The sequence below is a fragment of the Cynocephalus volans genome, chromosome 6 (assembly GCF_027409185.1).
Source record: "Cynocephalus volans isolate mCynVol1 chromosome 6, mCynVol1.pri, whole genome shotgun sequence".
In the NCBI taxonomy this organism is placed as follows: Eukaryota; Metazoa; Chordata; class Mammalia; order Dermoptera; family Cynocephalidae; genus Cynocephalus; species Cynocephalus volans.
In genome coordinates this window covers 28,237,383-28,255,801 of record NC_084465.1, presented here as the reverse complement: position 1 = coordinate 28,255,801, position 18,419 = coordinate 28,237,383, and the positions used below count along the sequence as shown (strand labels likewise).

Sequence of the window (18,419 nt, the reverse complement as noted above, 5' to 3'; positions counted from 1 at the left end):
TCTGTTAGCTTTTCTAGCAAATTAACGAACCTGAGAACAGGGTTTTCAGAACCCCCAGTTTATAGCCGGTTAGTCAGAAGAGAGGCCCGGAGTTGGCATTTACAGTTTGGGCAGTCTAGTGGGAGTGCATCCTTAACTTGTGGATCTGACACTAACTCCAGGTAGGCAGTGTCAGAATTGAATCAAATTGAATCATAGGACATCCAGTTGATGTCTGCAGAGAACTGGAGGATTGTTTGGTGTGGAAAACACCCACATATTTAGTATCAGAAGTGTTGGTGTGAGTACAGAAGAAAAATAGCTGTTTTTCTTTTTTAGGGTGGTAGGTGGTAGTAAGCCTGACAACACCTGACATGGGGAACACTGTCTTTTTTAGAGTTGTTTGTGGGAGATCTGGTTTGTAGCCTTTAAGATTGGGAAGTGCTCATCCCAATCCTGGTATCGATTACCTAAAGTTTCCCAGGCTTCAGATGGGTGTTTTGGCATATTGGAACACTACTTCTACTTTTATTGAGTTTGTGGAAATCTTTTTGACAATTACTTATTTTTTTAATTTAAATAATTTTATTTTAAAATGCTACTTAATTTTGCTATTGAAAATAGAAATTCAGATTAAAGAAAAAATTATTGATGACACTTATTAACAATGGTCAGGTAGTCTTTATTCAGGGAAGGTCATAGCGATAGGTATAGGGACCCCTTCAACAGAGTCTTGCAGTGGGGGCGAGAGATTTAGAGATTGGACTATGACTCCAACAAGGACAGGTAGGAATTTATAATCAAGAAACAGGGAGGATGGAGGTCAGTGGATTGGAAATTGTTAGGAGGAAACATCAGGGACAAGGGGTTTCTGACTAAGCCGACTTGTTAGAATTTTTGCTGAAAGCAGGCCAGGGTGATAAGATATGGAGGGTGGTTAGATACCAAGAGTGGGAGATTTTTTTGCCAAACTGACTTAGGATTCTTGCTCAAACTGTATTTTACAAGGACAGACAGAAGCCCAAGATCAGGCCTAGTCAAGCAGAGGAGTCAGAGGTACCTGCCTAAAGTTTTGGTCTTTGTCACCATTGTTACTTGCCGTAATTAGAAAGTACCTTAAAAAAACCCCACAATGAAAACAAAACTATATTACTACATTATAGCTAGATGGTGTAATTTTGCAGAGGACTGTGATCCTGAGGTCTGCTTTCTCTAACAAGGAAGTTTAGAAGGTGGTAGAAACCCACTAAAGGTCTTCTAGCATCAAACTGAAACTTCCTTCTTGATTTAATAGGAAGGATTGAAAGAGAATTGAAAAGGGAGTAGTTCTTCTGTATGTGCAAATATTATTAAATGCTGATACATACAGGGTTCATGTGCCACCCAAAGCAGTCTTTTTATTTTTTTTAAACCAGTCCACACTTTGGGAAACAGAGACATGTACTTTGTGTCTTGAGGCAGAACTAAACTGATTATCTGACTGTGTTTTAAATCATTAGCTTCACTGCTGACTGGCTGTGTAACCTTGGGCAAGTAATTTTGCTACTTAACGTTCCAGCTTAGCCTGTGAAATGGGGATAATAACAGTATTTACCTCATGGGGCTATTGCTGATTAAATGAGAGAGTGCATGTAAAATACCCAGTCTAGTGTCTGGCACATCTGGTGTTCTGTAACCATTAGTTGGTATTAGTACTCCGGTGGTTTCCATTCAGTACCCAAGTCAGATGGGGATGAAAGTGGAACTGACTAAGGCAGAATGGGAGAAGTAAGAACACCTAGCAAGTTTTCGTGATGTTAAAGTTATTCATTTGGAAGAATTGGCTTTAGTTTTGAGATTTTATTATTCCTATGTTTTTGGGGGGAGAGGGGTGGAAAATATCTTTTATGAATAATGTGCTATTTTCTTAGCAAAATATAAATAGTAGATAACATTTCTGTTCCTAAAGTTTTGGAGGTTGGGAAGACTTTACTGGTCCATGAATTTTAACAGTCTGGGAATCCATGGCGTAGTGGAAACTGGCAAATGTGTGACTCTTCTGAGTACAGACGAATCATCCATCGACCTATTATTTAGGAAAGATTAAGCAAACTTAGGTCCTGTGTGTACAAGTGCAGTTGTGTGTGTGTGAATACTAGTTGTTATTTAGTGGCCCAGATGTGACTAGATAGGCAAAAATAGCACCAAGTGTTCTCATCTGGCTCTCTTCTTTGTCTCACACCCTCTTCTAGCACCCTTATCACCCCCAGCCTCCCCAAGAAAGACACTTTCCAAAATTTGAAATTGATATATTTAGAACAAAATTTTCACTACAGAATAAAACATTTTATATTTTCGTTGCCCCAAGGGGGAGCCAGGTAATTGAAATTCGTTTGAGGGTTTTCTCGTTGTCTTTGCCAACTCCCCAAACTGCCAGTCTCCCAAGGAAGAGCAGTATGTCTAGTCAGCAGAAATTCATTTGCAGATAAGAACCCTTTACCTGGCTTCAGCATCATTGTAAGGACTTGTATCCCTGTGTCCCAGTCTGCCTAGGACTGTTGCTGTTCACACCCATTGCCCTGGCATAATTTTAAGTAACACCCCGTTTCCCTCCCAAAAGTATCCTGAGCTGAGTGTTAAAATGTATGCTTAATGGTTTCAGTAAGAACAGTCAAATCAGGGAGAAAGAGTGTGAGGTGGCACAGTTCCTAGAGACCAATATAAATTGAAGGTGGATTGCCTCTGTAACTCACTACTAGGATGTCCGGAGAGGAGGAGGGTCTCAGGGCTGAGAAAAGCAAGCCTTTTATGGAGAGTAAGCAGCTTAGGCTTGGGACCCCAGACTGTGTGTTTGATTTTTGGTAAAGCTTTGGGCTGGTGAGGTTTTAGTTGTCAGTCTCATATGATGTTGCTGGTAACTAGAGGCAAGTAGCTTTTTTTAATAGTGGAAAGAGGAATTTGCGAATTTAAATACTCATGGTTTTCTTAGAAAATGGATGGGTTGGAAAAATCAGATGTGAAATTTTTAGATCAGTTTCTTTGTCTTAAAAATCTTTTCTGGGGGAATAATGAAAGTGACAGGTGTCTTGACAGAGGCAAAAGAATAAAATGGATGAGATAAAAGGCAGGGGAAATGGTGAAGAACAGGTAGGAATACTCAGAGGTGTTCCTGAAAGCACCTGTGAGCAATCTGGATTCAATGTGCAAGGTTAAGGCAATTTGCCTAAGGTGACTAAGGGTGGCTGGAAATTTGTAGTAGAGAAAGGAAAAAGAAATGAACTTCGAAGTTTTTGTTTTCAATCTCTGGAGTACACTAATGTGATGTTCGTGAACTTTTCAGCCTTACGAATTTTGTTCCTGGAGAGGGGAAATCCATTGTTTTATAGCCCTTAATACCAGGGGCATTATTATTTTTGGCCACAACCCACAACAGAGAATCCTTGTGCCTAGTGAAATTTATCTGTTTACCTATTAGGACTCTGTTCCAGGTCTTAATGAGAGAAGTGTTGCATTCTGTTCCTTTGTGCGTGTAAAGTAGAGGGAGACTCCAGAGTACCTGGGTCCTGGAATCCCGCTGAGATCTATTATTCTGTGTGTGGTAATTACTTGTATTATTGCTCTTGGCAGGTGAACCCTTTCACAGCCCAGAGGCCAGGAGGCTGCCTCTATTATTTAAAAGCTGAGTTATATTGTTAAACTCCTCTCTTGTGAGATCTTTAGAATCTCCTGAGACTTCCTGTGGGCTCCCTGCAGGGGCACAAGCCCAGCTCCCACTTAAGCCTCCTCTGTCCTTGTATTAGGCATCAAGATTGTAGTTCTGGAGGAGTAACTTTCCGTCACCTAGAAGTACAGGGCTGCTAGCCCAGACTGCTTGGTTTCCATTTAATTCTTAAGAGTTCCCATATTGGTTCTTTAATGAAAGTCCCTCTTTTACTCTTGTACTCTTGGGTCAGAAGAAAATATGTTTCTTTGATTATCAATAGAAGAAGCTGAAAGGCAATGTAGAGAGAATAATAAGCTCAGGACTCAGACTACGTGGGGAAAAGAAACTCAGAAAATTGATTTTTGAGAGTAGTTGATGCCACAAGGCTAAACATGGTAAGGATGTCCCATGAGTCTGAGCTGTCCGTAAACTTTCATTTGAAATTCCTTTGCTTTATATGTCAAAGAATTTAATTAATTTGTTATTCATTGCAGAGAGTGCTCCCTTCCAAAAAAGCTGAGGGGAATCACAGAACTGGGCTTTAGTGATAGCTTAGGGTAGGTAGTTTATTGTGGGTGTTTTAAAATAAAAATGGATGAATAGTCTCTTTATGGACAGTACTTGCAGAGAAGATAACACAAGCAAGTTCCAAATTGTGACCAAATAGCTTTCTGTTTAACTTCTTGAGGAGGTGTGCAGATCTGGTGATGGTGATCATAGTGATAGAGGATGGGGACACCAGCACCATAGTGGGGAAGGAGTGACCAGTTCTCCTTATTATCACTAGCTGTTAGATGACTAGGGAATTTATTCCTTTATGATAGTCTCTCGAGGATTTTAATGGTAAGAAGAATCCTGGGATGGTATGTTAATTTAGCAGTGAAGGACTCTGAAATATAATTATTCTTTATTTTGACATCTAAAATTGACTATCAACATTTTAAATAGGAAAAGTTTCTAAGCAAGTTTGGAAAATAAATTGGGAAAATGGATGCTTTTAGTGGGTATTGTAGAAGTTGACTTACTTCCTCAAGTTCTGTGGTAAGTCCTGCATATAAACCAAAATAAATATATTAGACATTCTTTAGAGATGATTCACTCTGAATAATATTGAGTATTATGCTTAATAATCTAGTGTCCCTATTGCTGGAGATCAGTTTTAAGAAAAAATGCACATGACTTTATTAAAAAAAACCTGAGGAATAGTAAATGCAGTAATTTTTATTTCTCTAAGATATTTCAAGATTTCTGGTATGCTTTCATTTAGTTGTTTCTGGTATACAGGTTCCCCCTTTTACCATTTGATTATGATTTGGTTTTTGTACAGCACATTTTGCTTAGGGATGCAGCGATGGCAGTGCTGTGAGGAGGAGAAAGAAGAGGTGACAGTAACACAATAGCTGTTCTCCCCCTCTCTGGATCGGCAGTTGCAGCTGCCCTTCTCTTCTTTTTCTGGGCATTGGAGTTGGGCAGGAGGGAGAAAAGAGTCAGAGTTAAAGTAAGGCCGGGCTGGATATACGTATCCAATTAACTGAGTAGCCCTGCAGTGGAGTCCCAGGCTTCTCCACCCTACCTTGGCTATCCCTGCTTTATCTCCATCTGCCCCTGAGAAGCCAGGCAAAGTCTTTTTCACCATCGGGAACGCTTTTCTCTGGGTTTCCTTAACAGAAGATGTCTAATGTCTTTGGCAATTGCTGCCTATACCTGTATTATTAGCACATAAGTTCAAGAAAAATAAGATCCTCAATCTTCTTCTCATATATGTGCCCACATGGAATAGTTCTGAAACATAGAGTGGACATGCATATGAAATGTAAACAAAAAAAACTTCATCACTTATTTGAAACCCACAGAATGGGCTGAAGCCAGATATCCTAAAAATATGTGTTTTGAAGTGTTTAAGAAAACAGTAAACAATCTACTCATTAAGTGCCTAGGTGCTTTAATATTTCTGATAGTACAAAAACCAAATCTTTGGACTAGGGCCCCAGTTCACCATTGTTTGGTCAACATTAATAGTGTTGAGCACTAGAAAATATTCAAAAGACACAGTACTTGGAATTGTTAACCCCATTCCTGACAGGTACAAGAATACTTCTGTAATATACACATATGCAAGTAGTGCTTAGAATAGACCTTTACATCAAAGTCATAAAACCCAGAATTTGATGTTTTTAATGGCTGCATTATGTTACATTGTGTAAAATAAAAAAATACTACACTAACTTTTTCCAAGTGGGATCTGGGGTGGGGAGTGGAGTTGAATTTTGAGCCTGTCAGAGGCTATAACCTGGCTTGATGGTAGCCTAAGCTTGTTTTTGCCTTCTCCACTGAGCACCTCCCTCCCTATCACAGTGTCGTCTTTGCCCATCCACTTATATTTCTCTGTGAGCTGCTTTCCCAAAGGCAAAAGGAAATAATGTTACTCTCTCATTGCTCTCAGTTTAGGCATTCAGGTATGTTTTTGTTACCACGGGGTTTGGATTATAGGCTTTGGGATGTAAATCTACTGAGAGATTCTGGTCTTTTAAGAATGAATATAAGAATCATGGAGAATATAATAATAGCAGAGATGATAGCATTTGCTTAGACACCAAGTATCCCTTTGGGGGATATAGGAAGTGACTAAGGAAAGTGGGAAGACAATTGAATATTGAACAGGTAATTGGGAGATTCTCCAAAGTGGTCAAGAATATAGATTTGAGTGGTTTCTGTTGTGAGTAAAGTCAGCTTGACAGCCCACAGGAAGTAATCAATTTAGTGGTTAAAAATGAGTTAAGATTCTTGAAGTAACAAGGGAAATTCAATGTCTTATAATAAGAGGACTGATGAGGGAAGTAGGCTGGCAAACATGTTGCCAGAAATGTCATGGATTTCCTAGGGGAGAATGAAATGATGCTAAGGAAAGTTGGGGTTGCATTAGAGAGGGCAGAGAGAAGGTTGGACAAGATATTGCCCTCTGGGAATGGAGAATCCAAATGAGGGGATGTGACAAAGTACTTCTTTTCTTGACTTTGGGGTCAGGAAAATTTGTCCCATGATCTCCAGGGAGGCTCTGCACCTTCCACTGTAGAGTCGATTTGCCACGATCCTATAACCTCTCCAGCAAATGGGTTGCGCAGCAGGTTCCTGTGGAGACCACACAGAAAGTAGAAGATCTTTCAGTCAGCTACAGGCTGGTCCCAGTCCTCAGTGATGAAGCCTTCATGTAGGCTCTTGGCACTTCCAGAGGGTCGAGACATTGATGAGGTTGTGCCAGAGGCTGCAGATGGAGTGGTAGTTCAGCAGCAGCTCTCGGGAGGGCACGTGTGTGAATACCTCCAGCAGGATGTTCTCAGGCAGCTCAGTAATGCTGACCAGGACCAGGGGTGAGAGTAGGGGGTACAGGCTTCCTTCTTCCCCTCCAGGAGGCAGGCAGCTCAGCAGGCAGCACCCATCTCCCATTACTATTATTTTGATTTTCAAGTTGTCTCAGTTTTGGCCAGTGAGAGCTCTTAATCTGGCTCCTCTGTCATTTTGATATGTCCCCATTGTTCTTTTTTTTTTTTTTTTTCTTTGAGCACTTTTAACTTTCTGACACAGCAAATGTTCTAGGCTCATATTGTACTTTCCCTGCCCAACTCTGAAATCAGCTGTTTTCTCTAAGGAGCCTTGGTTCTTTTTAGCAGAGAGGAGTTTTTAGAAGCCAAGATCTGTCTGGGCACTAGATTGGCTCTTTGCTACTGGAGTGTAATTTTTATGACTTCTTAGTTGATGGAGCTAGGAAAAATATGTGTATAAACACATACATGTATCTATTTTAATGTCTATCTGTATATATTAAAAAGCAGTGGGTTACCTTTACTTCCAATCCCACAGGGTTTTTTCTAGCCTTTGTATATTTGCGACACCTTTCTCCAACAGTGAGAAACCTGGCTCTCATTGTCCTCAATATCTCTTCCCCTGTAGGTGACCAATTTCCTGTTCACACTAGCTGAATCCTTGGCTTCCAGTGAGCCACCAACAAGTGCTGGTTGAATTTCCAGGCCCCAGTGCCTTACTAGCCCATGCTGACCAAGGGGAAGGGTGTCAGGGGGCATAGAGCTTTTTTTTCCCGGTAGATTAAGGTGATTTGACCGTGGAAATTTTCACCCTAAAAGCAATATGTCTTGATCTCCCTGGTCCTTGGTGACAGCAGAGCTCAGTGTGAGGTAGGGAGGACTTAGCTCGGCAGATGACCTTTGTCCTGGTTTCCAGGAGATTGAGTTAGTTCCTTCATAATGAGTTTTCACTTGTGCAGGGGCTAAGTTACAGGCTTGCTCTTTAATGTAAGTCACCAATATTTTGGCCTATGGTACTCATATATTGAGTATTTAGAGTTTATTAGAAAGTGCACTGGGAATACCTGTGTTCTTGCCCTGATGACAAAGTCTTATTGTGACCTGGTTTCCTCATCTGTAAAATGAGGTTAAAGGTGCCTGCTTCCTCAAAGCATGGTGAGGATCAAGAGGGGTGGAGAGTAGGGAAGGAAGGCAAGAGAGACCAATGTTCCCTTAACATTTATTGAGTTACCTGCTAGCTTTCAGGCACTGTCAGGCATCTCCGTTTAATAATCCAAACAACCCAGAGAAGATGGTGGTAATATCCTCATTTATAGATGAGAGAATATCGCAATACTCAGAACGATTACTACTTGTGTTCAAACTGAAGACTGTCTTTAATTTCAGAGCTCATTTTTGTTGTGCTTGGCCACATCATCTGTGGCCATGATTTCTATGACACATTGTCAGGTATGAAGTTCAGTACAAACTTTAGAGATATGCTTGTTATCATTACCTTCGAGGACAGAAATTTTGACATAAGAACTTAAATTCACTCCTAGAGAGTGGGTATCTTAGCTGATTAATCAGGGGAACTAGATTACAGGTAATCTATCTAATTCTAACTGAATTTACTGGTGGGAGAATTTCCATGATTTTGATATTTACTTTTATACTCCCAGAGGAAAAGTCCATCTTTTTCTATTGTACATACTCTTCTAATCTTTACTTCAGACCCCACTTTGAGCCATTTCTCATAACAATGTTGGCCTTTATTTATTGTGTCTTTGACCTACGCTTGTGCTAAGTGCTTTGTTCTGTTTAGGTTTCCTAACAACTCTTAAGGATATTCTTATATATTTGTTTTATAACTGATGATACTGAAGCTAATAGAACCAATTAAGTGACCTTCAAAGGTCACTGCTGACATTGATTTGGTTCTGATAACTAAATTCTTATTGCCATATACTGTTGCTGCTTCTCTGATTATAAAAATGAGCAGTTTGTATAACTCGAAGTGGTCCAGAATTTATTTTTGCTGTGCATTTGCTATTTAGACTACCATAAAACTAATTTTCATTTCACTCCCTTGTCATAATGCTTTATATCAGGTGTTGGCAAACTTACTCCTTAAAAGGCCAGGTAGTAAATATTTTAGACTTTGACAGCCATCTGGTCTCTGTTGCAGTTACTCAACTCTGCTGTTCTAGTGCGAAAGCAGCCATAGACAATACTTAAACGAATGAGTTGGCGTGTTTCAATAAAATTTTATTCCTGGACACCAATATTTGAATTTCATAGTATTTTCACATGTTACTTAATATTCTTCTTTTGGCATTTTTTCCAACCCTTTAAAAAATGTAAAAAAAATTTTTAGCTCACAGTCTGTACAAAAAATAGGAGTGTAGGCTAGATTTTCCCAGTGGACCATAGTTTGCCAATCCTGCTTTTTATTATTCTGCAGTTTTCTTCCCTTTTTTTTTTTTTTTGAGGCTGTCCAGTATGGGGATCTGAACCTGTGACCTTGGTGGTATAAGGCTTCACTCTAACCAACTAAGTTAACTAGCCAGCCTGTGTCTCCTTTTTGGGTATTCTTTTGTAATGCTGGACTCTTAAATCTCTCTGCTTGTCTTGCATATGGTAGTGTTTAATAAATGTTGAATTGATTTGGGCTGCCAGCTCATAGAAGCTTTACTTGCTAAGTGATTCAGTTGCTGACACCTGCTCTGGCACCTATAAATGGAGGTTTTAATAGGGGAAAAGATTTAATCAGTAGATAACCTCAGATACCATTTTAGCTGAGAAATCAACTCCCAAACGCTTGTTTCCACATGTGGCATGGTGGCATATCAAGAGTGGGAGACTTCAGTTTTAGTCCTTGCTCTGCTATCAATACCTTGTTATTTTAGGCAAAAGTCACTTTACCTGTCTTGCTTTTAGATTTTTCAGCTGTAAAATAGAATGGCCCTGAGTAGCCCTCTACCTGACCTGTCATTGTAGGTGATCATCATGGTCCCCCTAAGATTTAAGCTCCTCTGTTTGCAAACTGAGGCCCAATTTGTGACACAGCTGGCTTGGGAGCAGCAGTCTGCTAGTGTATCCAGAGCCAGTGAAACAGCAATGCCGTGAGGTCCTGGGCTTCCAGTTCATTGGGGTTGAATGCTGGGCCCTCTAATTTAGGTTTGCCTCTTACTCTTGGCAGAAAAAGAAAAAAAAAAAAATAGCTAACTGTGTTGGCAAGTATTCTGAGAAAGACTGCATAGCTTATGTTCTTTTGGGATTGCTTGATTTGTCTAAATGACTTTTTAAATTTCAAAAGATGAGTTTTCCTGTGAAGGCAACAACTCTGGCTGCCAGGAAGCTTTTTCCTGATATTATTTCTGGAAATTTCCCCAGTTTAGTTAGTTATTCTTGCTTTTATTCGGTTTCTTTATATGTTTTTTTTTTTCCGTTAAAGAGTATATAATAGGCCCAAACTTTGCTTGCCCTTTCTACAGCAGCTCCTTCCCCATCCCCTGATGACATTTTTGGGTGTAGAAAATGCCTTGTGCAGAGGAGAGTCCCTGGCCTGCTTCTTTGCCGCTCTGGCATAGAACTCCTGTACATGCAGCCTTTGGATTGTGGCAGTTGAAAGCTTCCAGGTGGCACTATGGACCTTTCAGTCTGAAGACTTTCCTGGTTCTCCTTTCTGTGTGACACACAGAATACTGGCCATATTGTTTCTGAGAAAAAGCTCATATTGTTTCCTGCCATTTTCATCCTTTTTAGAGCTTTGTAGATTTCACTGAAGTTCTGTCTCCTTCCTTGGCTTCCTACCTAGCTATTTCTAGAGGACTTGAGGTTTACACTACAGCTTCTTCTATGGTGAGTCACCATGCCTGACTTTTGGTTCTCAGGTAGCTGCCTTTTTTCTGTTTCTTTAAAAATTTTTGTTAACTTTATTCAGCTAAGCTTCATCTAGTCCTTCTACAAAAATATGGATATCTGTATAGTAAACTACGTTTTATGTCCCTGTGTTTTTGTACTTCCATACTGGACCTTACAAAAAAAATTTTTTTAAAAAATGACCAGTAAGGGGATCTTAACCCTTGACTTGGTGTGGTCCGCACCACGCTCAGCCAGTGAGCCACCGGCCATCCCTATATAGGTTGCGAACCCGTGGCCTTGGTGTTATCAGCACCACACTCTCCTGAGTGAGCCATGGGCCGGCGCTTACAAAAATTTTTTTATTTTCCTGCTTTAACAAAAGAAAAATATTTTTTTTAGATAAAATTCACATACCATAAAATTCACCACTTTAAAGTATATGATTCAGTGGTTTTTACTATATTCATACAACCATCACCACTAATTCTAGAGCATTTTCATCGCCCCAGAGAAACCCTGTATCTATTAGCAGTTACTCACCATTCTCTCCTCCCCATAGCCCCTGGAAACTCCTTATCTATTTTCTGTCTGTATGGATTTGCCATTCTGGATATTTCATATAAATGGAATTGTTCAGTATGTGGCCTTTTGTGTCTGGTTTCTTTCATTTAGTATAATGTTTTCAAGGTTTATCCATGTTGTAGCATCAATCAGTACATAATTTTAAAAATTTTCTGAGTAATATTCCTGTCATGTGGATATACCATGGTTCATTTATCCATTCTTCAATTGATGAACATTTGGGTTGTTTTCACTTTTTTGGCTGTTATGAATAATGTTGCAATGAAAATTTATATACAAGTTTTTGTGTGGATGTATGTTTTCATTTCTCTTGGGTATATACCTAGGAGTAGAATTGCTGGCTCATATGGTAACTCTATTTTTTTTTTTTTTTTTTTTTTAGAATAGGTTTATTTATTTATTTATTTTAATTTTATTTTGTCGATATACAATGTGTTTGATTATTATGGCCCATTACCGAAACCTCCCTCCCTCCTTCCTCTCCCCCTCCCACCCAACAATGTCCTTTCTGTTTGCTTGTCGTATCAACTTCAAGGAATTGTAGTTGTTATGTCTTCTTCCCCCTCCGTTTTTTTTTTTTGTGTGTGTGTGTGTGTGTGTGTGAATTTATTTATTTATTTTTAGTTCCCACCAATAAGTGAGAACATGTGGTATTTCTCTTTCTGTGCCTGACTCGTTTCACTTAATATAATTCTCTCAAGGTCCATCCATGTTGTTGCAAATGGCAGTATTTCATTCTTTTTTATAGCTGAGTAGTACTCCATTGTGCAGATATACCACATTTTCCGTATCCACTCATCTGATGATGGACATTGGAGCTGGTTCCAACTCTTGGCTATTGTAAAGAGTGCTGTGATGAACATTGGGGAACAGGTATACCTTCGACTTGATGATTTCCATTCCTCTGGGTATATTCCCAACAGTGGGATAGCTGGGTCGTATGGTAGATCTATCTGCAGTTGTTTGAGGAACCTCCATACCATTTTCCATAGAGGCTGCACCATTTTGCAGTCCCACCAACAATGTATGAGAGTTCCTTTTTCTCCGCAACCTCACCAGCATTTATCGTTCAGAGTCTTTTGGATTTTAGCCATCCTAACTGGGGTGAGATGGTATCTCAGTGTAGTTTTGATTTGCATTTCCCGGATGCTGAGTGATGTTGAGCATGTTTTCATATGTCTGTTGGCCATTTGTATATCTTCCTTAGAGAAATGCCTGCTTAGCTCTTTTGCCCATTTTTTAATTGGGTTGCTTGTTTTTTTCTTGTAAAGTTGTTTGAGTTCCTTGTATATTCTGGATATTAATCCTTTGTGAGATGTCTATTTTGCAAATATTTTCTCCCACTCTGTTGGTTGTCTTTCAACTCTGTTAATTGTTTCTTTTGCTGTGCAGAAGCTCTTTAGTTTGATATAATCCCATTTGTTTATTTTTCCTTTGGTTGCCTGTGCTTTTGGGGTTGTATTCATGAAGTCTGTGTCCAGTCCTACTTCCTGAAGTGTTTCTTCTATGTTTTCTTTAAGAAGTTTTATTGTTTCAGGGTGTATATTTAATTCTTTAATCCATTTTGAGTTGACTTTAGTGTATGGTGAAAGGTATGGGTCTAGTTTCATTCTCCTGCATATTCATATCCAGTTCTCCCAGCGCCATTTGCTAAAGAGGCAGTCTCTTCCCCAGTGTATAGGCTTGGTGCCTTTGTCAAAGATCAGATGGCTGTAGGTGTGTGGGTTGATTTCTAGATTCTCTATTCTATTCCATTGATCAGTGTGTCTGTTTTTATGCCAGTACCATATTGTTTTCATATGGTAACTCTATGTTTAACTTTTGAGGAACTACCAGATCGTTTTCCAAAGCAGCTTTACCATCAGCAATGTAGGAGTTTTCCAATTCTTCCACATCCTTGTCAACATTTGTTATTGTCTGTCTTATTGATTACAATCATCCTAGTGGCTGTGAGGTGGTATGCCACTGTGGTTTTGATTGCCATTTCCCTGATGACTAATGATAATGAGCATCTTTTCATGTGCTTACCTGCCATTTGTGTTTCTTTTTTTGATAAATATCTATTTGGCTTCTTTGCCCATTTTTAATTGGATTATTTGTATTTTTATTGTTGAATGATAGTAGTTCTTTATTCTGGATGCTAGACCTTTATGAGATATATGCTTTGCAAAACTCTTTTTTCACTCTCTGGATAGTATCCATTGAAGCACAGTGTTTTTAATTATGCTGAAGGCCAAGTTATCTTTTGTCGTTGGTGTTGCTTGTGTTTTTGGTGTCATATTTAAGAAACCATCACCTAATGTAAGGCCTTGAAGATTTACACCTATATTTTCTTCTTACATTGCTCTTACATTTAGATTTCTGATCCTTTTTGAGTTATCTTTTATATATGGTATGAGGTAGAGGTTCAGCTTCATTCTCCTGCATATGGATATTTAGTTGTCCCAGCAGGTTTTTGTTGAAGGTACTACTTTTTCCCCATCAAATTATCCTGGCACCCTTGTTGAAAATCAGTTGACCATAAATGTGTGGATTTGTTCTGGGCCTTCTTTTTGTAATATTCATTATCAGATGTCTGCCCTCATTCTTTATATTGGTTCTTCGAATTGGCAGCTATTACTGTTATAGTATACCTATTATATGCATTTGGCCATCTGTATCTGTGGGGTCTGCATCTATGGATTCTACCGACCATAGATAAAAAATATTCAGAAAAAAAATTTTATCTGTACAGATTTCTTTTTTCTTGTCACTATTCCCTGAACAATAGAGTATAACAACTATTTACATAGTGTTTATATTGTATTAGGAATTATAGGTAACCTAGAGATGGTTTAAAGTACATGGGAGGATGTGTGTGGGTTATATGCAAATACTATGCCCTTTTATATCAAAGACTTGAACATCCTTAGATTTTGGTATCTGTGGGAGTTCCTGAAACCAATCTCTCAGGTATGCCTGTTAAGCTAGTCTTTCTTGCAGGGCTGATAAGATGCCATTCTCAGGCCAAGATGATTTTTGCTCTTGGGCTGGGGGAAAATGCTAGCTTTATTGACATACTTATGAATTTCTCTGCCCTCTTTTTCTTTGCCCTACTATAGTGTAGCAAGGTTTTTGTATAAGAAGTTTTCTGTCATCTCATGTCAGTGGCCTGGGGATTAAAGAGTTAAACATACTGAATCATTTATCAGAATCTAGTGAAGATTTAATATGGCGGTCCTGTTGCTGGGCAACATTTTAATAGTTGCCCATATAGTGTTTCACGGTAGGTAAATCTCTCAGTAAACCTATAAGTGGGTTTGAGTAGTCTGAGTCCCTATTTTTCTTCTCAGCTGCCTTGTTTCAGCCTTTGTAACTGTCTGATTTGTGCCCTGAAGCCAGGCCCTTTGAATCACACCACGTCCCTCTGTAACCTTTATTGGCAGAACTGAGAAATGTCTAATCCATAACCTCAATCAAACTGACTCATTGTGACAGCTGGTTTCACAAACCTCCTGCTGTATCAGGTAGTCCTAAGATCATTTCTCTAGAACATGTCATTTTATTAATAATAAAATTGGATAAAGCAGTAACCATCTGATTTGCTTTCTATGCCCTATAAATTAGCAATTAAGGATAATTACTGCATCCATGAAAGTTTTCAACATGAATCAGTACAGCTTTGGGAGACCAATTACCCATGACAATTTCTTCTCAATCTTAACATTATTCTTCTGAAATTAAAATTATGATAAATGGTATCTATTATTTACTTATGATGTTTAACGTTTATCTGAATCCCCCCGTCCCCCACACTAGAAAGTCAACTCCCCAAGAGCAGAAATTTTTGTCTGTTTTGTTTTACCGAAATATGCTGCTTGCCTAGAACAATGCCTGGTACATAGTAGGCACTCAGTAAGTTTGTGTTAAATTGATAAATAGGTAAATGAATCAATCAGTGAATAAAATAATAATAATAATTTAGATGGCAGGTTTTTCAGAGAGGAAAAAAGACTGTTGACAAGTAAGGCGGGGGAGGGAGTTCAACAGTGCTTGGAAGATGAAATGGAGATAGTGAGAAGGAGGTGTAGTGCGTTTTGAACAATTTCAGTGCCTATGGATAGTGGGAGGGAAACTAGTTCTTCTGTAACAGAAATAGGTCTTTTCCTTCGATAATGGTCTGCAGACACAGTCTTGTCCTACCTCTCCACAAGGCAATGGCCAAATGAGGGGGGAGAAAGTTGCAGAGGAAAGAAGCATACACGTCAGTCCTTTCCTCCTGGAGGAATAGAAATAGCAATGCCTGCCACAAGGAATCTATTCTTGCTGCTTAAGGAGTTGAATTGGTGACTGCTGCTTGCATTTGTATATTAGTAGTATAAAAGGTATAGAGCAGCCTATGAAGTAAAAATCATCTCTCTCTAATATTAATTCAAGCATTGACTATTGTCTGAATGGCATTTTTGGTGCAGTAATGCAAAGAAGTTCTGATAGTAGTCTTCAGAATAGCATTCAAGGAGAGGGGAGGGGTACAGACAAGTTCAGCTCAATTACTGTATAACTTTGTGTAAGGTTGTTTGCCAAAGCCCTTTATGGGGCCAGGATACTAGTTGTAGACCCATTGCCCCCAGGGATCTAGTTTACTAGGCAGAGTCATTAGAGTTGACTCCTTTCTCATATATATAGGAGTGAGAGGGCATTCTCATCAGTCACTCTGTTCTTGAGCTTTTCAGTGGAGAAACAAGGATAGTTTCCTAGGCTGGGTCAACGTTCATCAGAGTTTACCTTAGTCAACTAAGGTGAGTTTTCTTGTAAATGGGACTTAACTTTTCAGTGGAGAAACAAGGATAGTTTCCTAGGCTACGTCAACGTTCATCAGAGTTTACCTTAGTCAACTAAGGTGAGTTTTCTTGTAAATGGGACTTAACTTTTCCATCTAGGCTTTACCAAGAGGTTCTGGGTCTCCTGGGAGTGCTTTATTACTTTTTGTGAAAATTTGACTAAAATTGAGGAGAAGGCTCTGGAGACAGAGGATCTGGTTTGTGTGCTGTAGGTAGCTTAGCTTTCCTCAGCCCCATTTGGAATTTGTGCATGAATGATGTCAAGTGTAGGTATTCTACAGCATGTTATTCTTGCTATGTGTTTTGTTTCTGCCACTTATGAGACAGAATTGACTACAAATGGGTCAGATCTAAGCTCTTTTCCTTTTCTTTCTTGGCCCTTCTCATTCAGAAACTTTAGGAATCCTCTGCTGTGGTATACCTGGTTTTTATTGGCTTTGTTTTGTTTGAGAGCTTGTCTTTTTAGAATGGGACAATACCCAGGGCATGGGTTCTCAGGATAGGCTGTTACCGAGGTTGTTTGGTTGGAAGTTTTAGAGTTTAATTGCTGATAAGTTGATCAGAAAGGATAAAAATGAAGAGCATGACTTGTAACTGGATTAGGAAGACAGTCTTTGTTTATGGTATAATCAGGGAAGAATGACTTAGTCCAAGGTCTATGTGCTTAAGGTGTTGGGCATATTAAGACATTAATCAGAACGCTAATTTTTAAAAATTGGAATGTGTGTATTTACTTGTTTGATAGAGTTTCCATAAAAATGTAGTAGAGTGGATAAATAAATTGTGGTATGTTTATACCGTGGAATACTATGCACCTGTGCAAATGAATGAACTGTGGTGTTTCAAATCAACATGGAAGAGGTTCACCAAACAAAATCAGCAAATGAAACAAGTCATTGGTGGGTACATGCAGTAGACTGACTTAATACAGAGTTCAGAAGTAGGAAGAATGAAACCATATTGCTTAGGGATGTATACTCAGATGAACTGTACAGAAAAGCAAGAGACGTATTATCACAGTGGTCAGGGTAACAGTGGGAATTGGGAGGAGGGATTGCAAGTAGAGAGGGGTGTTCATAGAGGGAATCCAAGGCTCTGGCAATGTTGTACTTCCTGGTTGGTGGTTACTCAGTTGTGGCCTTTTCTTATTCTTTAACTTATACATGTAGGTTTAAATGCACTTGTGTATTTATGTTAATGTTTCCTGATTTAAAACATTAGTGAAGGTGGAGAGGTGAGGGAGAAATGTCAGCAAAGTGGCTGTATTTAGGAATGGCTTCCCTTCATACTCCTTCCTCTCTTCCTTTGATTCAGCTTCCTTTACAAGTATTATTCCTTTACAGAGAATTCCATGGTCTTGTCTAAGCAGCGTTCTACATTGACAGAACCTTACAACCTTCTATCTACTAACCTTTCCAGCAGGTATTTCTTGTTTTGAAGCATGAAATTAAGAGTCTTTCAGATCTTGTGAAGTCAGTGCTGGAGCCCACCTGTTCATTATATCATGCCTCACTGAGCAAAGACTATTTGAATAGCATGTTTCATTTTTTTCTGTATGCCCCTTGTTCCCTTCTGTCACTTGAAGTCCTCTCTTCTCTCCCCTGCAAATAATTTAAAGTCAAATACCTGTGAGCTTCAGAGCTCTTTTCATAGTTGCAAGTGGGTTCTGTGCCGGGCACCTTTGATTAGAGAGATGAAAGGACCTACTGTGCTTGGGAGCCTTAAGGTGCTTATTAGATACTTTTGTCTCAATCATCTAGGGCATGTCTTTCTAGAGTGTTACTGTAGTTCTCTCTTGGCCTCAGCAAGGGAAGCGGAAGCACTAGGCTCTGGATAACTGCTTCCACATTAGCCTAGGGCATGCTCAGTTCTTTCTGGATGGTGTGTAGGGCTTCTTTCTTCAGCTTCCTCTTTTCTTAAGCCTTCTGTTGTTTGCTTCAATCCTAGAATGGAAAGTGTGGATGGAGATACTAACTTCTTAATAATTGAAAAGAACAGAAATAATGGCGCTTGCTGGGATGAAATTACAAAGGTCATTAATCTCCATGTTTCACATGCCTTTTTACCCCAGTCTATTTATTTTATGACTTTTCTATTGTTTGTTTAATTCCTACTTGTATTTCTGGGCCCATCATTTTGGATTCCAGCCCAAGACTTTCTGAAGGTATTTCTCTTATAAAATTAAAAACA

General features: G+C 39.2%; 1 protein-coding gene across 1 annotated transcript in view; it reads left to right on the top strand.

Moving 5' to 3' along the window:
- The window catches only part of SND1 (staphylococcal nuclease and tudor domain containing 1), a 422,567-nt gene that overhangs the window by 10,608 nt on the left and 393,540 nt on the right, over window positions 1-18,419 (top strand). The window lies entirely within an intron of this gene.